The sequence below is a fragment of the Cyprinus carpio genome, chromosome B6, assembly GCF_018340385.1.
Source record: "Cyprinus carpio isolate SPL01 chromosome B6, ASM1834038v1, whole genome shotgun sequence".
Lineage (NCBI taxonomy): Eukaryota > Metazoa > Chordata > Actinopteri > Cypriniformes > Cyprinidae > Cyprinus > Cyprinus carpio.
The window spans coordinates 7,291,478-7,317,717 of record NC_056602.1 but is presented as its reverse complement, the minus strand read 5'-3'; the positions used below and the strand labels follow the sequence as shown (position 1 = coordinate 7,317,717).

The following is a 26,240-nucleotide window of genomic DNA, read 5'->3' as shown; positions in this document are numbered from 1 at the left end:
CCATATGAATAAAGCAGTTTAATCCCAGTCTTGTGAAGAGATTGCAATTGTTTTAGGCTAAATGATGATAAAAAGATTTCAATTTAGGGTTTGTTCTTTTCATTCAAACCATGATCTACACATGCACACAGAGAACATCACATTATTGTAAACATGGAAGCTTTATGTGTGTGTTCATATGGTTTATATCTGTTCATTACATTAATTGATTGTATCTTTGCAAAAGACCCAGACTAAAACTGGGGGGTATTCGAGAAAGGTTATGTGACAAAGCAGGGTATGTGTAATGGCAAGTAAGCGGATAAACTCAGCTTTCGGTTCCAAAAACAGAAGTAGCTTTCAGGGAATGTAAGTAGCCATAGCAACATTATCTCTGGACATAACCTGCTCCGGATTATGTTTCAGGGTTAGTTCACTTCAGATCTATCAGCACATTCACCAACTAACGAGACACCACACTAACTAACTGCCTGTTAGAGGGGGGAAACACACCCCTGCCTACCTGCACCCTCGCAGTAACCCCCAACCACCCCCCCAGACCAGAATTTGTATTTTTATTTTTTACCACTGTTGACACGGGTCTCCTTTGGAGTTTGCTATGCTGTTCAGGGGGCCCACAAACTGTAGCGGCACCCCTGAGCAACAAACCAACAATATAATAATCTTGAGGTCTCCTTTGGAGTTTGCTGAGGCCCACTGGAGGACCCTGGCCCCTAGTTTAGAATCACCTCATTAAACAAAAATGGGAGATGGTATTTAAACATTTTACAAAATGACACAACTCATATTTAACCTTAGGTTACTCTAGGAAGGAAAGTCTATTTATTATCTGTAATGTAATTAGCTAAATGGCCTATTATGTATGATAAATAAATTGGCAAATACACAAACATTGATGTTTTCATCCACGTCTATTGAGGTGGAGATTCATAGGCCCTGTATGTCCGATATGGCGTCTCGCTGGGCCGTTGATGTGGTAAATGTGGCGACGGCTTGAAGGATTGCACAGGTGATTCAGACAGGAGGGCCGTTTCCAGTGCGGAAGGATCTGCCGCACTGGAAAGCCAGAAATACAGAGGCCATGAGCGGACAGGCATAGCGGGATTCATGTAGAGTAAGCACCGCTCTCCTTCACACCCAGTCTGAGTCAGCACGGGACAAAGCACCTGATTTTCTTTTGACTATTTTTTCGGAGCTCTCAATCTTTTGAAGATGCCAAGATCACCATAATAAGCTAGTGATAAAATAAGCCTGTTATGACTCGTCCACCAAATCGTCCAAGCAATACAAGTAGGCTCTTGTGTGCCACCCGAGCCACTAAACCTGTACGATATTGACATGATCATCTTTACTCGTGTGAGGCTGAGGTGAAAGCCCCAAGGTGACCGATAGACATCAAAGACGGTTACACTCGTGTCATGGGTTCAGTCCACGTGATTTTTTGTGTATGGGCCACCATTCTTTGGAAGGACCTTGTGTTAGCTTTCTTCTTATTATTTCAGAAAAAAAAAAAAAGTATAATAAAAAAAAAAGACGTCATTAATGAAGTAATAAAAAAAAAAAAAAAATAATTATTTAACAACAATACTAATAAAAAAATAAGGTCCAGTATTATTGAAATTTAAAGTTGTGTATCATCCTAATTTAAAGAGTTCACCCCCACCATTTATGTCGTCTACACGTGGACAAAACCTGTTTGGTTTTGACGTTACCAAGCACTGTGCTCGAGGTTCACAGGTGTCTGAGGAAACTTCTGCCATTTCTTCTGCGATGACACTTCTTCTTGGATTTACTACAAGACATTTGTGAGGGCACATTTTAAGAGAAATATTACAGTTATTCCTACATGTAAGTGAAGAAGCGAACTAAAGTAGCAACAAAACTGTGATTCTGTGTTTATTGTAGTCAGTTCATTTGTTTTGGCAGTAATGAGTACCTGTACAGAAAAACCGTAAGTCTTGCTTACATAGCAGCTGTAAAAGCAGGACACAGCTAGTGTGCAAAATGATCTCAAGAACATATTGATGCATATATTTTTTTTTTTATTCAGCTAAAGGACTGTCATTAAATTGATCAAAAAGTGACAGTAAAGACCTTCAATAATGTTAAATGTTTTTTTTTTTCAAATAAATGCGCTTCTTTTGGACTTTCTTGTGAGCAAAGAATACTAAAGAATGTATCATGACTTCCACAAAAAAAAAAACGAAAAAAAAAATGAAGTAGGACAAAAGTTTCTTGAAAACACAATATCACAATTGGCTGATTAAAACTTTGCCATAAATTCATAAACATTACACCATAAATTCTAATTTGTAAAGGCATTAAAATAGAAACTAGGTATTTTAAAACTGTAATAATATTTATAAGTTCACCTTTTTTAACTGTATAGTGTTACAATCAAATAAATACAGCCCTGGTGAGAGTACTTCAATTTAAAAACTTTTAAAAAAATGTCTTAATGATCCCAGGCGTCTAGATAGTAATGTATTTCTTAATGCCAATATTTGATATAATCACCAATATAGATTGTTATTTTTTCGTTTTTCAGCACAGGTCCTGAGGGGTATCGCATCCCGCAGTGCTCTTGAACCACTAAGATGCGTAACTGAAGGAAAGTAAGTAAAAGCATATGCGCCCATCAATTCACGACGGTTGACTGTCTGATCTCCTGCAGCGGTGTGGAAATCGTGCAGTCTACTGCGCAGTCCAGACCAGGTCATCCGTCAAGGACCTCGCCTCTGAGCTCTACAAATTTGGCTTTGAGGGTGTGTATGGATACATAATGGTAACAATATCCTGTGAGCTCTTCGCGTAACAGTAATGTTTAAACAAACAGCACTATACTCTTGTGAAGTTCTAGAATTTTTATTTCTTTCCTGCTGTTCAGGAATTTCTCGATCCTGTTGTGAAACTCGGTTAGGATGTTTACAGGAGGAAATTCACCACAGACAACCTGCCGGTTCCATATCTGCCGTTAATGACATGTTGGCATTGTCCAGAGACGGTTCTTTTGGCACCCACGCGTGGACCCCCCGTTCACATCGTTCCCCCCCCCCCGTTCTGGAAACGGTTTGTCCAGGATGGGATGACTTGTATGACGTAGGTATGACTAAAGTTTACATGCCTGCATTAGGGACTCACAATATATCATTAGCATATGGCTCTATTATATATATATATATATACTATATATATTATATATATAAATATATATATATATTTATATACATACACATTTACGCTATCTGTGTGTGTTATATAGAAACTTTCTCATATATACATGGTTAATTTTTATAAATAATTTAACTGTCACGACTTTGATCCCCAGTCTGCAATCCTGATTGATTTCTTAAAAAAAAAAAAATCGGAATGCAGACTTTTAAATGGTGTGCATCGGTGGTTGTGAAACAGTAGCATAACTGATTGTCCTTTCTCTTTTTGTCTGTGTACCTCTTGTCCAGTCCCGGCGTCTGATTGACTTAAGAAGGTGAGGAGATACATGATCAGAGATAGAGCGTGCGAGAGGAGGTGGAGGGCAATGTATCTCACCTACTTGCTGTCCAGCAATAAACTCTAGCTTAGGAGAGATTTACATCAGCCTGACGGAACTTCTGATGGGAGGTGTGGATACGGTGAGAACGGGTGGTTATTTTAATCTGGAACCAGTTGAGAGGAAGCTGATTAAGCAACGTGATTTGCTGTTAGTACAGAAAATAATCATGTTCAAAAAAAACAAAATATACCTGCGACTACTGGTTCAGCTGTTGTGAAAATGGGGTGTTTTCTAAATGTACCTGCCGAAAACAAGAGAGCAGGTAAATTCCTGAGAAAGGAAGGAACACCAGAGAAACACAGGCACAAATGGTGAAACAAATTTTTAAATGATACCAGAAAAGTTAATATTGCTGCATCCCACATGATACTTTCCTTGTAAAAAAGAACAGTACACTATAACATACTTTTAAATAGAGTAATTATTACAGAAATAAGATACTTTAAAATAATAAACATGTGCCAACTGAATGTTAATTAGACAGCTAATTAACATGTTTACTAAAATTAAGTGAAAATGTATTCTAGTTCCAAATATCATATTAAATCCAATTTGTGCTGTTTGAACCACTTAAGGTTAGAATAAGTACATTTTTATATGCAAGTTTATAATTCTGTTGTTTTTTAAATATAGTTAGTGTACTTGCACAAAAGTTTGATATTGCGATTATACTAAACTCATTTCTGTTTGAAAAACTGTATGTCCGTATTTAAATATATTGGTAATTAGGCATTGCATAATAACCGTGCATGTTAAAAATATATCACTGAAAACCTACAGTAAGATTATAATCAAGTACTTTGCGGTGGTCATCACCAAAAGTTTTTTTTTTAAAGCACGAAACACAAAAGATTATGAAAATGATAAATGGTTCAATGTACTTTAAAGTAAAAACTTGATTGGCATTTGTACAAGTGCAAGTGCTATGAAACATTGTCTTGTCACCGTTTAAATCTTCCAAGTATCGATCTTTTTTTTCACAAGAAGTAGTGATGTATAAAATGACATATTTTAAAAAATTAATTGGTTGGTGGTTTTTCTGACTAACTAGTTGTTCCATCAGTCCCAGGTTCCGAATTGCATGAAGTATACAATCTTCTATAATGGAACATACAATGTTCTCATCTAGAGATTCTGAAGTGTGACTCACATTCGCTTTGAAGGAGTACCTCTAGAGTAGGGTTTGGGACACCCCCTGACACCTCCCATTAGGATAGGATCTTGTTCACACGTTTTCAAAAAAAGCTGAACTACCTTTAACTGGATGCACCTTCTTAAAAACACAGAATTATCATGACCCAAAATTTCTTTCTACTAAAATTCTGATGGCAAAAAGCATCTGCTGTCTTGTGTCGATATATATTCAGTATTTATCAAAAATTCAGTAACAGTTGGATTGCATAAGACAATTTTTTATATATAAATGTTTTATAATGTTTTATTTTTAATCAATTGTCGGTCAAGGTGAGTTCACACAGAGGGACCGATGTGTCCCAACTATTGTTTCATGGACAGAACGACTCGCCGGTCTTATCCATCCATGACTTTAAAAACCTTTAAATTATGTACTATGTTTCCCTAATCTCTGGGGTAAATGTCTGGTCAAGGTCCTCTCAGGATCCGTCAAGGCGCTGTTTATCAGATTTCCGTGTGTTTCAGCTAAATTATGTCCCACATTATAGACAACACACGGTCAATAAACCTGCTAAACAAGCATTCCTTGGATGATATCTTAAACCTGTCTTTCTGCACTATTAGCTGCTGATTTGAGAGAGCCCCGAACCCTCACCTGGGCATAATTTCACTTGCGCAATCCAGGTGTCTGTAATGAATGACAATCACTGAAATCCTGGAAATGCATTATATGGTATAAGCCTATTTTTTATGTCCTTGAAAGACGTCTAAAAAACACATTATCATGGACCTTGTACCACCTTGCACGAGATGCAGAATTACAGAACCGTCCTCTATAATAGAGATCGCACTGTGTGGTCCGAAATAAAGAGCTGCCGACCGCAGAACACACCTGACCAAGGATGCCCTACTTGAAGGCTGTCATCAAAGAAACTCCTCAGGTAAGGGCAATCCGTCCTAGTCTACCCCCAAACACTTAGTGCAGGGGAAAACAGTGCTATTCTATCTTGAAAGGGGTTGATGAAAGAGGTCAGTTGGTTTCCACATTAATGCAGGGAGTGGTAATGTTTATAAACATGCCTTAGAAACAACAGTCAATGGTGTGCATCTTGAGTCAGGGGACTAGGCCTAATGTCTTATTAAAAAAAAATCCCCTTTCCAACACATGAAGATAACAGGAAAAACACTTAATCGGCTGATTGAAATGTGCTACTAAAACTGTTCAGGGTTTCTTGTTAACCAATAAAAGGATGCTCGTTTATACCGTTATTTACCCTTTAAAAAAAGATACTGGCCAAATACTTTAGGATACAGTACCATGTGTGACAGTTTACATCTTAATTATTAGTTTTAACACACATTTAAAAATGCTATTTACAAACCCGATTCCAAAAAGTTGGGACCACTGTACAAATTGTGAATAAAAAACAGAATGCAACTGAGAAAATTATCATTTTAAGGGAAAAAACTAAGTTGATTTTAAATTTAATGGCATTAACACATCTCAAAAAAGTTGGCACAAGGCCCTGTTTACCACTGTGTGGCATCCCCTCTTCTTTTTATAACAGTCTGCAAACGTCTGGGGGACTGATGAGACAAGTTGCTCAAGTTTAGGAATAGGAATTGTTGTCCCATTCTTGTCTATATAGGCTTCTAGTTGCTCAACTTAGGTCTTAGGTCTTCTTGGTCGCATCTTCCCTCTTTATGATGCACCAAATTGTTTTCTATGGGTGAAAGATTCTGGACTGCAGGCTGGCCATTTCAGTACCCGATCCTTCTTCTACGCAGCCATGATGTTGTAATTGATGCAGTATGTGGTCTGGCATGTCATGTTGGAAAATGCAAGGTCTTCCCTGAAAGAGACAACGTCTGGATGGGAGCATAGTTTTTTCTAGAACTTGGATATACCTTTCAGCACTGATGGTGCCTTTCCAGATATGTAAGCTGCCTGTGCCACACGCACTCATGCAACCCATACCACCAGAGATGCAGGCTTCTGAACTGAGCGCTGATAACAAACTTGGCTTGTCCTTGGCCTGTTTAGTCCAGATGACACGGCGGTCCCAGTTTTTTCCAAAAAGTGGGAACTTCAAATTTTGATTTGTCTGACCACAGAACAGTTTGCCACTTGCCCACAGTCCATTTTAAATGAGCCTTGGCCCAGAGGGACAAAGCTGCTGTGCTTCTGGACGGTCATGTTAAGAAAATGGCGTTCTTTTTGACCTATAGAGTTTTAGCCAGCAACGGCGAATGGCACGGAGGATTGTGTTCACCGACAATGTTTTCTGGAAGTATCCTGAGCCCATGTGTGATTTCCTTTACAGTAGCATTCCTGTATGTGATGCAGTGCCGTCTAAAGGCCCGAAGATCACGGGCATCCAGTATGGTTTTCCGGCCTTGGACCCTTAGGACACAGAGATTGTTCCAGATTCTCTGAATCTTTGGATGATATTATGCCACTGTAGATGATGATAACTTCAAACTCTTGGCAATTTTTCTCTGAGAAACTCCTCTCGGATATTGCTCCACTATTTTCCGCCGCAGCATTGGGGGAAATTGGTGATCCTCTGCTCATCTTGACTTTGAGAGAGACACTGCCACTCTGAGAGGCTCTTTTTATACACAATCATGTTTGCCAATTAACCTAATAAGTTGCAAATTGGTCCTCCAGCTTGTTTCCTTAATGTGTACATTTAACTTTTCCGGCCTCTTAGTGCTACCTGTCCCAACTTTTTCGAATGTGTAGCTCGCATGAAATCCAAAATGAGCCATATTTGGCATGACATTTCAAAATGCTCACTTTTCAACATTGATATTGTTAATCTATATTCTATTGGGAATAAAATGTTTAAGTTTTATGAGATTTGTAAATTTATCTCCATTCCTTTTTTACTCGCACAATTTGTACAGTGTCCCCAACTTCAGGTTTTCTATCTAAAAAAAACGATTCACTGCATTAATAGACTCATTTCAAAATGTAAGTACTTTGGTACTTTGTGCAGCACCTTACAGATAGATTAAAATGGATTTTCTCTCACAATATGCGTGCTTTTTAATCATAGGATTTATCCTGTTGTCTTGGTAATGGGGACGACTGATGTGGATTCAGAATGTAATGGATGGATAATTTTTTATTGGTTTCCCTAAGAAGGTACCCATTTATTTTTTTTTAGGACACGTGAAGTACACAGCTCAAAGTGTTCTATTGAAACTTTCTAATATACAGTAATTTAAACCTGGCCGAACTCCAGCCTTCATGTGTTTTCCTTCTCTCTTTCGCTCTTCACAGACACAGTTCCATCTCTGTCACTACGCTGTTAGTCACGATGAGAGTAATTTCCCTGAACCGGAGCGTTTTGTTCCAGACCGCTGGTTGAGAGACAGTCCGTCTCGCTCTCAGCATCACCCCTACAGTTCTATCCCGTTTGGGGTGGGTGTTCGGGCCTGCGTGGGGAAGAGGGTTGCAGAGCTGGAGATGTACTTTGCCCTCTAAGTAGAGTAAGTATGACGCTTTCACACTATCTGCAAGTTTCAATTTCACACCCATTAGTCAAAATGTTCTGTTAACCAAGAACAAAAACCAAAGACAATATTTGTTGACAATATTGATTAGCTGTTTTCAATTCAGTCATCATTTTGGATCCCTAAATTCCAAATATACATTCAAGTCTGATAAATATTCTTCAAAAGTCTAAGCTTTCAAATTCTGTTTAATTTTATAACAATTTTGACACACTTTAATATGGTGTTGCCTCAGTCACTATGGCAAGTGCACATCAGTTCTTCTTAGTTACTAGTTATAACATGAAATATAACATAAATGTACATCAGAAGGTGTGTTAAAAATTACAGTACAACTCACTGAAATGTATCATATGCCTCATAATCGCTCAATCAGTCTATCAACAGCACCCAATAAACACAGCTTGTAAACAATGTTATGTAATTTGGTATCATTACCTCAGGAAAGCCTGAGGTAGCTAAAAAAAAAGACTCTAGAAAGGTGCATTTTGCTGAATATTTGCACTATATTATATAATATATTTATGATTTATGGTACGATTGAATCAATCTATCATCAAAACATTTTTTAGAACATCTCTTCATTTAAATGTTGCAAGTTTTAAAAACCTCATCGAATTGGAGTAGAAACACATAAATTAAAAGTTTCATATATGGCATAAAAACTGCCTTATGTACAGGTTAAATGTTTGTATACAAACTCAGTTTGAGTGTTGATTATTATAGATCTAAAAAACTGTTCATTTTAACCATTCATTTTAAAGGAGTAGCATGTGACAGGGTTTCTCCTGGTCTATAATTTACAGCATTAAAGTGTTCTTTTGAGAAAAATTTACATGTGGTACTGGACCTGATAAAATTACAAATGCATCTATATCAAACTGGCAAAAATCAAACCAAAAAGCTTGTAAATTGTAGTCAATTTCAAGACGGTTTAGATTTGTTAAAGAAAATCCATATATCCACAATTTAGATAACTTTAAAGAAACCTTTAAATCAAAAAAACGGTTCTAAATATATAGTCACGTTGCATCCAAACTTCTTTATCTAATTTGATGTTAATGTTTAATCTTCAGTTACCTCACTATCTTATCTCTCTCGTGCTCTCATTAATTTAACACTGTGCCCTTTTACCCCACAGCTGATGCAACATTATTTTGAGGTCAGAACGGAGGAGGGAGCCCACATCGATACATCCCAAACCAAACCCTGCTCATTCCCTCCAAACCTATTGACCTGCAGTTTATCCCTCGGGCTTGATCCCAGCCAGCTCAATCAGTTAACCAAAAATCAGTAATTTTAATTCAAATAATTTTGCCTTTACGGTGAAGTATGTAAGTTTTTGACTCTAATAAAGCATAAAAATACCATAATATGTTTTGCAGATATTTAGAAACATGCTAAATTAACATACTCGTTTATCTTAAAACAAATGCTACAATCAGTTATTTCTGCTTTGAAAACATGCGTTCTGGGCCAGAATGTCGGTATCTTACCCAGTTTGTGAAACCCGCCCACTGCCAGTTTACCCAATTGTATTTTGTCACCCTGGTTGCCAGTTGGCGGAAAACACAGCGTATTTCATTTCATTCCACGTCAAGTGCGCTCGTTCCTGTTGGTGTCGTCAATCTGGCAACCTGCTTGTGCAAGTCTGAGGAGGAGGAGCCGTGTGAAAAAAACCCTCTCCAATATTTTGAATTTGGACTACAATACCTAGTTCAACCACTCGGTGTCAATCCTACATACAGCACCTTTTAAAGTTTGCCTTAAAAGTTTTTTGTGAAATGCTGTCTGTGGTAATTAAAGTTAAAAGTGAAAAAAATAAATCACAACTGAGCTTAAATATTATAAACTATATTTACAGCTGAGGTGGTTTCAAAATCACCTAGGTTTCATTATTAAAGAAACATTTGGGAAACAGTCAAAACAATCCAACAGAGAGATATTGGTACCCGAGAGTTTCTTGCAAAATCCCTATTGCTTTTTAAACAGTGTTGAAGGGAAAGCAGGAAGAGACAGAAGAAACAAAAGAACATCTGTGTCATGTGTTGGGTTCAGTGAGTCTGCAGAGATACTACAGATAAACATTACCTGCTGTTTGCTATGCCCATCAAGTGTCTGATCAAGCTGGAAGAATGTTTTTAAAAATACTATTTTTTTTAATAATGCTATCTTTGCTGTTTTTAATATATTTAATTTTGGATGTTATGGGCATTTGTTCAACATTTAATCAAAGACATTCTTTGGAAAATCTACTCTTCCCTTGATATTTGGTTCTGAGCCAGGGATCAACTAGAAAGTTAACTAGAGACGGAATGAACTAGAATGATAGTGTATGTAAATAAACCTGTTGCCAAACCACTCACATGTTGACTTGCATCTGTGAAAAGCTTATTGCATTTCAGCTATCGCTAAGGCAGCAAATCACATTTTATTTTTGCGTACCTGATGTAACTGATATAGATTGAAATAAAAAGCTATACACATTTTAAATAATAAAATGACAATACACTTAGTTACTAAAAAGAAAATGAAAACAGAAATTATAAATTAAAAATATAAAATTAAACTAATTTAAAATAACTATAATAGTAGGCTACCCAGATGCTACATAACAGTGGAGCTTGGTTTTGTATCAGTAAAAGGGCCATTTCAGTGTTTCAGTTGCAGTGCAATAATATTACAACAAGAATCATTAACTACAGCTATAATAGTTAAGTGCATGTGATTCTCTGTTGCTCAGAAGTTGTCAGACATGTCCGCTTTTGAAGTGACTTGGATGAGCTGATTGAGCAACAGAATCAGCCGAGTGATTCAGTCACGTAATATACCTCTAGTACGTTCCAGTTTATATGTGTAAACTTGTTCTACTAAATGAAAATATTTCTACTGAAGTACACAAGATTTTTCTCCTGACTGCTCACTTCATTAATAAGGCGTGTGTCTTTCTTATTTACACAGTGACAAAATGAATAAGGGTAAATAAAAAGCTAAAGCAAGCTTATATAAAGGTGTTGGAGGTTATCTTAAAAAAAATGACCTATTCATTTGTCTGGTCTGTATTGATGATAGTGAAATGTTCACCAGTATAAAATCTCATCAGAGGAGATCCAACCAAACCAGGCTTTGATGAATAAAATATTTTGATATAAAGTAATGACAACAATACAACAAGGGAAGGAGCGCGCAGGCATCCCATCGTTTTCTGTTTGAGGGTAACAGTAAATATTTCATCGTTTGTTTTCTTGTATTTAATCCTCTGATGCATGAATTAGTGACTCACACAGCAAAAGAAATCTGTTTTCTTTTCTTCAAAGGATAAGGCCTATAATAACCCCAATAGTTTGAATTATGTATTGTGGGAGTTTATGTAAATTTATATCTGCAGGCCTGAATTGTAGATTATTATTGTGGTTCAGGCTGTATAGGTAACAGTCTTAACTGGTCTGGATCTACCATCACATCTCTGTAGTTGCACTAGCCAATATGGCAATCATTTTGGACTTAAACTGACACCTAGTGGTTTGGATGCAGCAGGCACACACACAAACATTGTCAGTTAAACCATTGTAGAAATGAAAGCATCATTCTCACTTATTCATTAATTTTATGGCATCATGCAGTGTCAATCTGATCATCTTCCTTGCCTAATAATTGAACCAGATCAGCACCAGATCAGTTCTGTGAGGGGACGATGACAAAAGTGATGGACACAATAATTACAATAACATTAGATCTCTTTTATTTTAATGTGCTAAAACAACAATGAATGACTTAACTGAAAAAAAAAAAACAAAAAACTATTTACTATTGTCCTCCTACATTATCAACACTATTTTCCTGTTTAGCATTGTAAAGCTTCTTTGGCATAATCTGTATTGAATAAAGCACTTAATAAATAAAGGTGACTTGACTTTAATACAACTATGCCAAGTAAGTACAAAACACAATATAATTAAATTTAAAATGGTAAAACTTTACAGTCCTACAGTATGTAAACAAATATGTGCATATTGCTGAAGAAATGTGTGTGTCCTGTCCATCCCTGTTACTCTGGTCCGGTGACTTTTGACACACATATATGATATATATATATATATATTTCCTTAATTTTACATGCGGTCACCCTCCATAATTAGGATGTTCTTAGTATATTAAAAAAATATAATAAAAAATAAAAAATTTGAAACAATCCCAGTGAAAATCAGGGACTAAAAATGCTGTTCATATTTGTTGAAAAGAGCTGTCACATATTTTCTACTTAAACTAGTATAAAGTAATGCTTGTTTCTGTAATATGGATAGACAAAAATACCAAAAACAAGGTAGATTAATAGTCGTAAAATACCCTGAGATGGCACAATGCAATTCCTTGCTATTATAAGGTGTCTTTTAAACACACTTTAATTCATGAATCCTTAAACATTAATCCATCTCACCCTTATTGTTGTAATAATGGAAAAAGTAACTCCCTTGTGCCTGAACGTGGTTGTTACCATGCATCACTGGGATGGAGAGCAGCATGTAGATGACAGCTATGTTTGTGCATTTTTTTCATATTTTCATATGGTGGATCCACTGTTTTGCTTTCAGAGTGAATGATCAGAAACAATTGTTCACAATTTGTTATACTGTTTTCATGTGTACTTGTATATATTTGTACAAGAAACCGCAGTAGCAATTTTGTTTTCTTCAGGAGTTTTTCCACTGTAACCTGCACATACAATAACTACTGTAATATTGAAAAAATTTGTATATGCTACATACATGTATGTGTGTGTGTGTATATATAGACTGACTTTTTATATTCCCATTTCACAGATGGTTCAAATGATACAGAACGCATCATTTCCAAGATGAAAAATTGTCAGCTTTATTATGAACAACATTCCAGAGTTTAACAAGTGTGAAATACCTGCTAGAATTATTTGTATTTTTATACGTTTATTTACACGTATATCTGAGATTTGAACGCTGACAGCAGAGACTACTCTTCAACAAATCAAACAACATTCCATTATTAATCAACTAATTTGAGTAGACATCTGTTCTGATATGATTCAGATGATAACTTATTACATACTAAATCAGATGATGTCGAATGTAAAATCAGAGGGTTGGGTTTTGGAGGCAGTGCAGACTACCAGAGCTTAGTTGATGTGTTTTTTTTTTTCCCCTCTTGAGCCTGACAGGAATAGAGAGACCGTTCCTCTGCTGTGCATCTATTATGGCAATGTCAAAAATATTATGTACAAATTTAAAATGATACAGAATAATACATTTAAATTCTTTAGTTACAGTTAGAGCATTGTGACGATTTGTGATACTGCACAAACTTGCCGTCATTGCGATACTATTTGTTGGAAAAGTGCAGAATACTTTGTACAGAACATGAACGGGTTGACAGAACTGAAAGAAAATAATAAATGTGCCACACCTAATAGCTGTAAAAAATAAGACACTTAAAGAAAAAAACCTCTCCAAAAATAAAATCTCAGTAAAAGAAAATATACACAGTGTGCAAATGACTTGGCACAGACACAGGGAAAAAAAGGGAGAGCCCCATTTTCAAAACAGTCCGTTTCGTGTAATGGAGCATGTTGATGAGAAAGGACGACGTTAACATCCAAACACCGATCCACACGTAATTCATGACAAATTCATCTCCGTTTCCTTCTCTATACAACACAATCTTTTTAAAATTTTCGCAGTATATTATATTTCTTGAACTTCCTTTTTTTCTGTAGTTAGTTTTTTTTGGTGTTGTTGCCCATTATCGACTATGGAGGTGAAATAACACCATTTTTTCGCAGCTCGTGCATTTTAAGTCCTCAACTGTACCCGGCGACAGGGGAACGGGGCGGGACTTTCCTGTTCTGACTGACCAACAGTAGCTTAGCAGGAGGTTGAGTGGCATGTCTTGGCATGCTTTCCCAGAGTAGGCTGGTGAAACTGTGAACCGTGAATGTGAGTAGTGGTTTATTCCGAGGTGTTGAGGGGGCTTTACCGGGTCGAGGAGAGCACATGACCCGGCACCCCCAGCCCTCTGCAGCAGGCGAGTTGGCTGTTTGTCGGCAGGTCGGTAAACCCAGGCACATGTTCTGCTGATTGGATGCCAGGATCTGTACCTTCTCACCAACCACCACGACAGATCTCGTCCTCCTTCACGGCGTTGTAAATCCTGCGGTACACTAGCACCGATGACAGGCCATTACACTCCCCCTCGTCCAGCTCCTGGAAACACAAACATGAAACACAAAAACATGAAATAAACATTCTGAATCAAGATATACAAATGAATTGAGCTGGGTTGAAAATATGGATTTTAATCCAGTCTCATTTTGATGAACCAGTATTAAAAGCAATAAGCCCCAAAAAGCCAGGGTTTACAGTGAATTTATATAACAGCTGAAGGCGGGCATACAAGCGTGCGACAATCGTGAGCCCTCGCACATGTCACGATTGAGTTTATCCGACAATCGTACGGAGGCAGGCACACAATGGCACGAATTTACTACAATTTTTGAACAAACTCTGACATAAAGCATTACATTTCGCGCCATTCATAAAAAATATGGATTTCTGAAGATGAAAAATAGTTTTCTCTTGTGGCAGCTATTGTGACTTCAAAAAAGAAACGAAGACATGGCAAAGAGAATGGCTGAAAGAGAAGAGAAAAGCATTGACTTCTGTTCTTCGTAAACAACTCTAGGTGAGAAGGATATTTCTGAATTTCTGCTCGTTTTTGCAGGAAATACAACAGGTAGCCCTATATTCATTCATAAAGCTGAACGGCAAATGTGGCACAATTTTCGAATAACAAATGAAAATATAGAGCTGTATAATTAAACTAAATTTACTATATAGACTATTTACTATACCTAATATGTGTTTTTTGTCATTCTTCTGATTGGTCAACTTCACGATGGATCGCCAAATCGTCTAGTTCAACCGCACATACGCCACAAATTTAAAAACGACAGTACAATTAGGAATAGAATTGCATCGAATCGAATTGCAAGCTGGTGAACTGAAATCAAATAGATTTTTGATACAAATTAAAGATACTTGAACGTATGTCCTTCATCATATGGGTCGAACACTTCGGACGAATCAGGACAAAGCTTCACACAGACAAAAGTCTCTTCCTCACTGTCAGCCTTGACCTGGCATGAGAAATAAATAGCTGGGTGAAAAGCTTAGACATTTAAAAATAAAAAGGTAGCAAGCGGCTCCTTCAGTCTGCTATTCAGTGACAGTGTGATTTGATTAGTAGACACAGAAAAAAACTGCAGAGTGTGCCAAGGCCAAGATACAAGCTCACCAGAGAGAGAGAGAAAAAAAAGAGAACAAGGAGCGACGGAGCAACAGAACAGAAGAAAGAGACCCTACTGAGAGGAGAAAACAGGTACAGAACACGGGCCAGAGCTGGAAAACTAGGCCATTCTCCCCACTAAAGAATAACTATAGCAGCACCTCTCTTCCCCTCAAAGACAATTAGAGGAGGAACTTCACAGCACTGCAGCACCGACACATCCAGTTCATCGAGGGAGACTAGTGCAGTGTGAACTAATTATGTTTAATTACATCTATCTGGCCTGGATTAGACACTAATTAAAATGGTCCCGGATAACTAATTGATTTAGTTAGATTACACAAGCCTGTTAAGCACAGAATGCTATTGAGATAATTGGTCTCCTGTCACACAGGGGGATTAGTGTGCTTTCACTCTAGAACTTTTGCTGTGGACATCAGTTTTTCACCATCACAGTTCAGTGGTTGAGAAAGGTGGTCTTTTGATGCAAAAGACCCCAAAATATGATCAAACACCACAAATATATATATATAAAGGCAGTTACACTACCATTCAAAAGTTTAAGATCAGTAAAATCTTATTTTTAAAATGTAAATATTAATACTTTTATTCAACAAGAATGCATTAAATTGATCAAATATGACATTGTCACAACAAAATTATATTTTAACCATGCATGTTCGTTTGAACTTTCTTTCTATTCATCAAAGAATCCTGAACAAATAAATGTACACTTTCAACAAAAATATTAAGCAGCACAATTGTTTTCATCACTGAAAATAATAATAATAATAATTTTTCATTACTAAATCAGCATATTAAAAAGATTTCATGTGACTCTGCATTAATGGCGGATGACAATTTAGCTTTGCATCACAGGAATAAATGACATTACAATGGGAAACAGTTTTTTTTAAATTGCAATAATATGTCCACAACATTAATGTTTTTACTGTATTTTTGGATAAAATAAATGCAGTCTTTAATGAGCATAAGAAGCTTCTTTAAAAAACGACCCCCCAGCCTTTCAATGGTACATATTTTCCAGGCATAAAAACACCATTTATAACGGTATAAAAAAAAAAAAAAAAAAAAAAAAACTGAAAAAAAATGAATTTGTGATTACTCTCATTATTTCTGACCCAGTGTTTAGAAAGCAGAATGAAACAGTAAAATTTGGTATATTTAAAACTTATTAAAAATTTTTTTTTTTTGTTTAGTGTTAGTTTGTGCTCTCAAATGATTAATCGCAACCAAAATAAGTTTTTGTTTACATAATAAAGAAAATATGTTACATTTATATATTAAATATATTTATATACACACACATGCATGTATATATTTAAGAAAATATGTTACATTTATATATTAAATATATTTATATATGATATAAATTTAGAATATAACATATATACATGAAAATATTTTCAAAATCTATGCTGTATGTGTCTGTATTTATATAGCGTACATAATAAATATACAAATAACACATATATATTATGTACACAAAATTGTTTGCAATTAATCACGGTGTAATCATTTGACAGCACTAATTTAAATATTTATTTATAGTTTTTTTCATTGATTTCTATCATCATGTTGGAACCTTTACTTTAGCGATTATTAATATGTGATCACATTGATTAATAAATTGTTATCTAAAGTAATCTTCTTCTATAAAATGTATAATATATTGCAAACTGATTGACAGTCGTAGTTATTAATTAATGTGAGATTATGTAATATTTGGAATCATGCTCACCTCCTCTACATGTTTATTGGGGTTGTCGGCGGGGCTTCCATTGGGGGGTGGTGCTGGGTTTGAGGGGGGGGTGGAGGGGTGAGAGGATGAGGAACGGCTGCTATTGGACAGCTGCCTGCTCAAAGAACCTCCACTCTCTTTCTTCTGGTACTCCTGTGGGTTCTGGAGAGCTGATCAGAAACAGATGAGGAGCAGGTAATGAACATGAGTGTAATTAAATATAACCAGCACTGAGATCTGTTTGTGTATAAACTAACAACTGAAGATACCAAACCAACTGCCATCTTCCTTTACCCTTTCATATTGCGCTACCTGTGAGGAAGTTGATCTGCAAGTCCAGCAGTTCTCGGATGCTTTGAACCCACTCTTTCTTGATGTCGATGTTAGCGGGCCTGAAGCGTCAGTCGTTCAGATGAGCCGCGACATGACAACACAAACTTACAGGGGTCACTCTCCACATGTTCCTCCATGCTCAGGTAGCTCACCTGCACACAAGGGGTTAACAAAAAAGACAATAAAAAAGTCGGGTATTTTGTTTTTTTATTGAACTTGAATCAACTTGTGCTGAATGTACCTTGATGCTCTTTTTAAACTGGTACCCTGGTGTTGACGAGCCTTTCCGAAGCAGCTCGCTGAAGATGACGATCTGTTCAAAGAGGAACACCCTGCGCTCTTTACTGCGGGACAGAACGCCAGAGTCCTGCTCTGTCACGAAGAACGTGTCCTGCTGCAATAACTTTCCCTGAGCTGTCAACTTCCCCTGGGCAGAGAAAAAACAAAGCAATCATTAAGCACTTATACATACAGTACATTTGTACTTTTTCATCACCTGATATTTCAAGAATGTCAAGGTTGTATACTTTGGTTTCTGTGATTTTCCAGCAATGCCTGAATTTTTTGGAAGCAGATTTGGTAGTAGAATGATGAAAAAATAAAAGAAGCTAATTGCAATTTCTTATCTCACCATTGTAATGTAACTCACCTTTGTGACTACATATCTAATTGTAATAATTACAGTTAAATAACAATTAAATGTACCTCAAAAGAGATGAGTTTACCTCGTAGCCCTGCAATCGTCCAAGGTTCATCATGTCATTACATTGTTTGGGCACCAGGGACATCAGCTCAACTGCTTTCTGCAGGACAGAAATTAAAAACCAGCAATGTCAAAACATGAAGGACAATAAAGATAGAAGTGCATGTGGTGTAATTTTATACATATTAATATAAAATTGCTTTAGTGACCTACCTCAATCTCTTTACAGTCCAGACCTGCTTTAGTGCTGTACTTCAAAAAGTCCTTCAAATAAGAAATAAAACAAGACAAGAAACTTAAAATAATATAATAATTTGACCATATTGCATTGTTATTGTTAACCAAAACTATATTTATATATATATATATATATATATATATATATATATATATATAATTAAAGTTAAAGAATAAATTAAAAAAATGTAAAAAATCTAACAAAAACTAATTTACAGTAAGTAAAATGAAAGTGGAAAATATCAAAATAAAAATCTAATTCAAAATATTACCAAATAATGTAATGTTATATTAATGATACTAAAATAAAACTGCCATACGTTACTACTACTACTAATAATATAAATACGAGCAGTATGTGCAAAAATGTGTTTTGAAATCGATTTTGGATTGAGTGTCTGTTTTTGCTAAAATCTACCCTCTTCTGCTATCTGTCTACTATTAGGAACAGAAGAGGGGGTGACAGACTGAACTGACATATTTGTTCAATTCCCTGTCAAAAAAATACAAAATTAAAACAGGACCACCATGAAGCTGTAATAGACTGAATGAGGACAATGTTCAGACTGGCTTATGAATGCATTTTTGTTCCTTCAGGGCTTGTTTGTGCATGCAGCTTTAGTCAGAAAAGGGTTTAAAATTTCATAAACACACACTGTTCTGACTTATTTTATTAGTCACTAAAGGAAAGAAGGACCACAAAAAAATCCCCGATTCTCCAACGACTATATAAAATTAGGCTTGAAAACCATGAAGTTTGATGCTGACAATGTTATCTGGGAGTTTTTAGTGCGTTGCCATGACATGGTTACTGTATTCTGATTGGTTGCTGAGTCAAATGTCTCTCTGATGTTCTGTTCCGTACATACATAACCATTCAAAAGTAAGGGGTCAATAAGACGTTTTTAAAAACAACTTAATGCTTTTATTCAGCAAGGACTGAGTGAAGACTTTAGCATTGGTACAAATAAAAGCTGTCTTTATATGCATCAAAAACAAAATGCATCAAGCTCTCCACAAAAAATTATTAAGGAGCACAGCTGACATCAACACTGATAATAATAAGAAATGCTTCTTATATAAATAAGCATATTATAATGATTTCTGAGGATCATGTGACACTGAATACTGGAGTAATGATGCTGAAAATTCAATTTTGCCATCACAGGAATATATTTAAATTTTAAATATATATTTAAAATAGAAAACAATTGTTTTAAATTGCAATAATATTTAGCAATATTACTGTTTTAACTGCAATTTTATTTATTTATTTAATGCATCAAATTAAAAAAAATAATACTGACCCCAAACTTCAGAAAAGTGGTATATGGTTTAAATGCAACTGTATGCTATTTTGGTAGCAACTATGTTAACCATGGTAAGTATTAAACTAAGTATACAATCACTGTGTAATTCAGTTTCTAATACCTTGAGCAGGAGCTGGTATTTGGTGATCCTCTGGATGGGTTTGATCAGATAATCACTGATGGACAGTCTGGAGTTTACCTCCTGCTGCAACCTCCTGACAGAAACACCAACAACATCATCATCAGACAGAGCACTTTACTTCAGAAGAGATAACTGAGCTGCTCAGATAACACTCACCTCGAAGAATCCATCATATTCAGCCACGACAAACTCTGAGCGGGGCTTGTTCTGACAGTAGATGACATACATGTGTAATCTTCTCTCCTGGATAACAGAGGAAGACAGTTGAATGAAATTTACTACAACACACACACACATACAGAGTTCATTTTGTTGAACTCACATGCTTGATAAACAGCTCAGCCAGTCTGTCGTGGTCCTGCAGACATTTCTCTAGTTCACAGAGGAAGAACCTTTAAAAATCACAAAAGAATACATTTTATCATGTGTATGCCAAATTAGATACCCATCTGAAATTCAGTCCATTTCCTTCTTCAGCATGTGCCGTTGCTCATGTCAGCCAGGAAATTTAGAATTTTAAGTTTTGCATGCTGATTATTTTGGTATCCAAAATGACAAACTGTTGCATGAAAATAGTGTGAAAGACTGCAAGGGCATTGTGGAGTCAATATACATTACCATTCAAAAGTTTGGGGTCTGTACGATTTTTTGATGTTGCTGAAAAAATAATTTATGTCCACCAAGGCTGCATTTGTTTAAAAAAAATACAGTAAAAACAGTAACATTTATTTATTTATTATTTTTTATGATTATATATTTATTTAATTTTTTTCTTCTGGTGTGGGGGGTGGGTGTTTAAAAAAGTAATATCGTGAAATATTGATATAATTGAATATTTTTTAAAAAACAATAAGTTTATTTAATACAAATAACTTATTTTCGATTTTAATATATTTTAAAATCTAATTTATTTCTGTGATGGCTGAATGTTCAGCATCATTACTCCAGTCTTAAGTGTCACATGATCATTCAGAAATTATTGTAATATACTGATTTGGTGCTCAAAAAAACATATCTTATTATCATCAATATTGAAAACAGTTAATATTTTTGTGGAAACCGTGTTTTGATGAATAGAATGTTCAAAAGAACAGCATTTATTTAAAATATAAATGTTACTATCATTATTGAACAATTTAATGCATCTTTGCTAAAAGTAATAAAAAAAAACCTTACTGACCCCAAACTTTTTAATGGTTGTATACATAAAATTCTATATTTTTTGCTGTCCTGCAAAAAGGATTTTTGGACTTTTCAGTTCTTATTTAATGAGGATGTTGAATACTCTGTTAGCTCCTAATAAAAAGCAACAAGTTATTAGTGTCATCATTTCTAGTCTAGCATTAGGTTTAGTTCAAGAAAATATTTGAATTCCAACAGCTCTTTCTGACAGCATGCAAAGGAGATGTGGTTTACTAACTCTTATGCCAGTCGTAGATTTGATGAATGTTCCCGAATACGATCTTATCCTTCCCCGTCAATATCCTCCGGAACACCTTTTTCCCCCAATCCTCCTCATAAAGCCCTAGGGGTAAGGAGGAAAACAGACATTTGGAGACTCTACTTCATAATAAATGTTCCTTAATGACTCTTTGTAGCACTTATGAGTTCAGAAGAAACCTTATCAATAACCATTTTGCACCGTGATTCCCTGAAGATTAAAACAGTTCTCTACTCTATGTTCTATAAATCAGTAGTAACACATATCTGTAACATACCTCCACTATGACACCTAGATCCTTCACGTAGTCCCTCTCTGTTTGCACCATTTCATTTAACACAAACCTGTGAATAGGGGAGATGTGAGAGACATATCAGAATATGCACACTGAGATTTGAATCTTTATTTGTTGTTGAATTCATTTGGTCAGTCTTTCAGCAGTTTCTCTTACATTCGTCCTCTCATGGCCTTGTTCTTCTGCTCTGTTTCTGGGTCTCTGGGCGTCTGATCAGACGGCGTGGACGCTACCCCAACACTGGGAAAGAGCCAGGCTCTGGAGTCTGAAAGAGAAAGTGAAAAGAAAGAGAGAGAAAGAGAGAGAGAGCGATAAGAATCAAAACTGAAAGAGAAAACACACACACACAAGGTACAAGGTGTTTAAGGAATAGCTAAAATGCTGTCATCATTTACTCATTCTCATGTCATTTCAAACCTGTTTGACTTGTTTTCTTTTGTGAACAAAACATACAAACAGGTTTGGTGAACTGAATCAAATGATTCGTTCAAAGATCAGAAAAAAAACGTCATGGGTTGACTGAAGAAAGCGAAGGGGGTTTATGAGTTGATCAAAGGCTAATCATTTTTTAAAGCAAAATTGTTAATAACGTTAAAACAAAATTAAAAAAATTCATAGAATAGCTAGTAAAAAAGTTGACATTTTATTGGTTTACCTTTATATATGTGATCATTAACTGACATCAGAGAACTGTGAACATGTAAATTTGTTGTTGAATTATTGAAATATTAACTTCAATTAGTTCTAACAGGTTCCGCTGACAAAAAGGATAGATGAGTAAATGATTCATAATTTTTTGAGTGAGCTATTCCTATGCAGAGAAAAAATGGAAAAGGACAAAACAACAATGAAAAATTAAAGCAAGTTTATGTTTCACCTTCTCCTCCTGAGCGGAGGGGTCCTTGATGATCTCCATGGGGGGAGGGAGGGGTGTGTGGGGCTCCTCTTCATCCCCTCCCCCTCCCACTCCTCTCACTCCTCTCTTTGGAGAAACAGAGAAAAACAACAGAAAAAAACGCCACACCCGTTGTTTCAATGGATTCATTAAAGAGCCGAGAGGAATCTATCATTCATAACCTCCAACAGTATGCATGCTCCTCATAAAACATGCACCTGTACAGGAAGCTCTTCTACATGCAAACGGTTGAGTAGACTAAAATATGTGATGTTAGGTTTGGTCCCAGATTAAAGAGAGTGCATTTCTACGCGTTTCCTACCGTTTTGGTATGTGGGGTACTGTTATAAAGCTGGAGTGTTGAAATGTTGCCATCTTATGCATCATGTTTCCTAAATGGTTAATGGTTAATTGTTGTACCTCTTCAGTGCTATCCTGGTGCGGCGGGCCCAATTCTACACTCTTCCGGCCGTCTCGCTTACGTTGTTTGTTGTTGGGTTTTTTGGCGTTAGTGTTGTCGCCCTTGCCGTGGCTGAGACGTCGTACTGGGCTGTGTGAGCCATTTTTTTTAGTGTGTTTCCAGTAGTTCCAGAGCGTTTAGGTCCTGGAGAACCGGTCGGCAAAGAGGTCACCGATGTCTGCGGCTGCAGCGCGATGCGGCGGACTCAGATTTGACCTCTGAACTTCCCACAGGATAGTTTTCTGTTGAACAAAAACAACAAAAATCATATAGAAATATTCAGAATAAAGATTGGAAGTAACAGACAACCAGTTAAAACAATTCAATTCCAACATAATATTCAGAAATTGGCATGTAATACACAACCTCAAAACATTGCGAACATGACATAACCTCATGTTAACCACCTGAAGAAATATTCACTCCAGCTAAAACATCAAAACAGAAAGCCAAGGGACCTGAGCACTGTGCTGGACAGCAACCTCTCTACTGAGGTGAAAGGCAAAGCAGTTGTCTGGTCTATAGGCTACTAGTGACAGACACAATTGTAGAGTGAAAAAACCAGCTTGACCTGATCTGAGCATAAAGGTGTTCTGTAACTCCATATAGCAGCACATCACAACAAAGGGAAAGTACAAAACCAAGAAACTGCAGGGTTTACAGCTTGCGGAATTTATCACAGAAAATAATTTTAATTGTCACTCAGATTGTAAAATCAAATATCTAGTCATATACCTATTAAACTATCATCCTGAAGTACGTAACACATCAACATTGCATGACGTTAGCATAAAATTGGTGGAAAAGAACTGCTTATCAGTCTTGTCTCTGTAAAGATATCTCCTATCTTTCAACTCATGTTACGACTGGCTAAAGAAGCAAACCTAGTTACTCTCACAAACACACATGGAAGTTGTTACGTAAGTCAAGTCAAGTCACCTTTTTTATGTAGCTCTTTATACAATACAGATTGTGTTAAAGCAGCTTTACAGTGTTAAACAGGAAAAACATGCTGAAAATGCAAGAGGACAATACTAAACAGTACATTTTTCAGTTAAAGTCAATTCTGAACCAACTATGTGGTTCACCTACTGTATATAAAAATAAAAATATTAAATTAATAAAATAATATCAATTTACCAAATTACTTAAAAAAATAAAATATAAGAATGCTTCTGAAAATATGTATATTAAATGAGTAAATTAATGGCATGTTATCCATTTCCCAGAGTAGTTACAGTAATTAAACAACAAATTTTTTTATTTTAACTGGAAAACACATTTTAAATACCCAATGAATAAGCTATATGTTCACTGTGAAATAGCATAACTTGTATTTTGGCTTCCAAATAAATGATTACACAATTTAGCATTAATTAACCTTATATATATATATATATACATATATATAGATATATATATATATAATATATATATATATATATATATATATATATATATATATATATATATATATGTATATATATACAAAGGTTTGGGGTCAGTAGTAAGATTTTTAATATTACAAATAAATACTTTTGATTCAGCAAGGATGCATTAAATTGCTCAAAAATGAAAGAAAAGACTTACATTGTTATAACAGATTTCTATTTCAAATAAATACTGGTTAAATAGAAATACTGGTTATTTATGCCATCCTCAAATTATCCTTCAACATTCTGAGCTCTAAAGCAACTACAACCTGCTGAGTTGATTACAGAGTTGCAAAAAAAAAAAAAACAAAGAGAGAGAATTACATCAGAAACATAAACAGAACAGTTGTTCATCCACCCGGAAACTATTCCCTCCTAAAACAGACAACTGAGACAACTTTACAGCTCAAACAACATTTTTTCCCAGGAGGAATTCTTGTAAGTGCTAAAAAGTAGCTAAATTATGAGCTTACTGTTTCTGCTTTTAAACCCACCAGTCCTAACAGCTGCTAACACTGTAAGCATATTGCAGTAACTGCATTTTATATTTGTTGTAAAGAGCAAAGGGATGAGTCAAACGATTATGTGTGCTAATTAACAGCATCCATTGACATTGCTGCAAGTAACAGATAACTAGGAATATGGTTACTCCTTAGAGGATGAGCTGAAATAAACAAGCTGAAGTGTAGTCATGCTCACTGCTGTCTGCTTGAGCACAGATCATTAACTCAATGCTGCTTCAGACACTGCGATACGGAGTTACTGCAGATGTTGCGTAAGTAACTTCCCATGGGGTGAGAATGGGACAAAGGTCACTTCCTTGTTACGCGTTTCTTCAAAGAGCCCTTTACCCAATGCACCCCTGAAACTGCCCCGCCAACACCCCCTTTCAGGTATTCACCAATCAGATCTCGCTCTGCTTGTGCTGACAGCCCCAGGGAGGATCCACGCTTATCATGTGCCGAGATAATGCCCCTTTGTTAGAATTACGCTTTATTTCCTCAAGTTCCACTGCTGTCATTAGAACAGGCGCCTCATGTTAAGCATTCCAGACAAACCGAATCTCCATACTGCTACTTTATTTAAATTTCTCTCTTAATATCAATGAGACAGCCACCTGAAATAAACAGTCAGCCACACTCATGTACACAAGTCGCTGATGTAACATTCTAGACAGAACAAAAACAACAGTGAAAAAGACAGCACTAGAAGTCCTGTAGAAAATACAGGAACAAATGTGTTGTGTTCATGCTTTTTAGGTTCATCAACAGTACTATTATTACTATTGATTCTCAAGCTATTTTTTCAGTCAAAAGCATGACAATAAGCATTCAATTAATATACAATATTAAGCTATTAAAACATGAATTTCGACCAATGCTAAAGAATGCTAAATTAAAATAAACCACAATGTACATGTGATTCTGTACACCCATAATTAATATTTGGTCACTCCTTACAATTAAATACATTAGCTAACATAAAAAAATACAAAATAAAAATTACAAAAAAATTACTTAGAAAATCTATATATATATATATATATATATATATATATATATATATATATATATATATATATATATATACATATTATTAATATGAACAATAAAAAAATTATCTCATTTATCTCAGGTTCATTAAATAAGATGAACATACAACTTTTGTTTTTAATAATTTATTAGTTAATGTTAAAATTAGCATGA

The 26,240-nt window shown here is 35.7% G+C and overlaps 2 pseudogenes; one reads left to right on the top strand and one right to left on the bottom strand.

Moving 5' to 3' along the window:
• The first annotated feature begins 949 nt into the window (after positions 1-949).
• On the top strand, positions 950-3,103 carry LOC122137586 (annotated as a pseudogene).
• Positions 3,104-14,181: 11,078 nt separating this feature from the next.
• Positions 14,182-26,240, bottom strand: part of LOC122134572 — a 60,029-nt pseudogene continuing 47,970 nt past the window's right edge.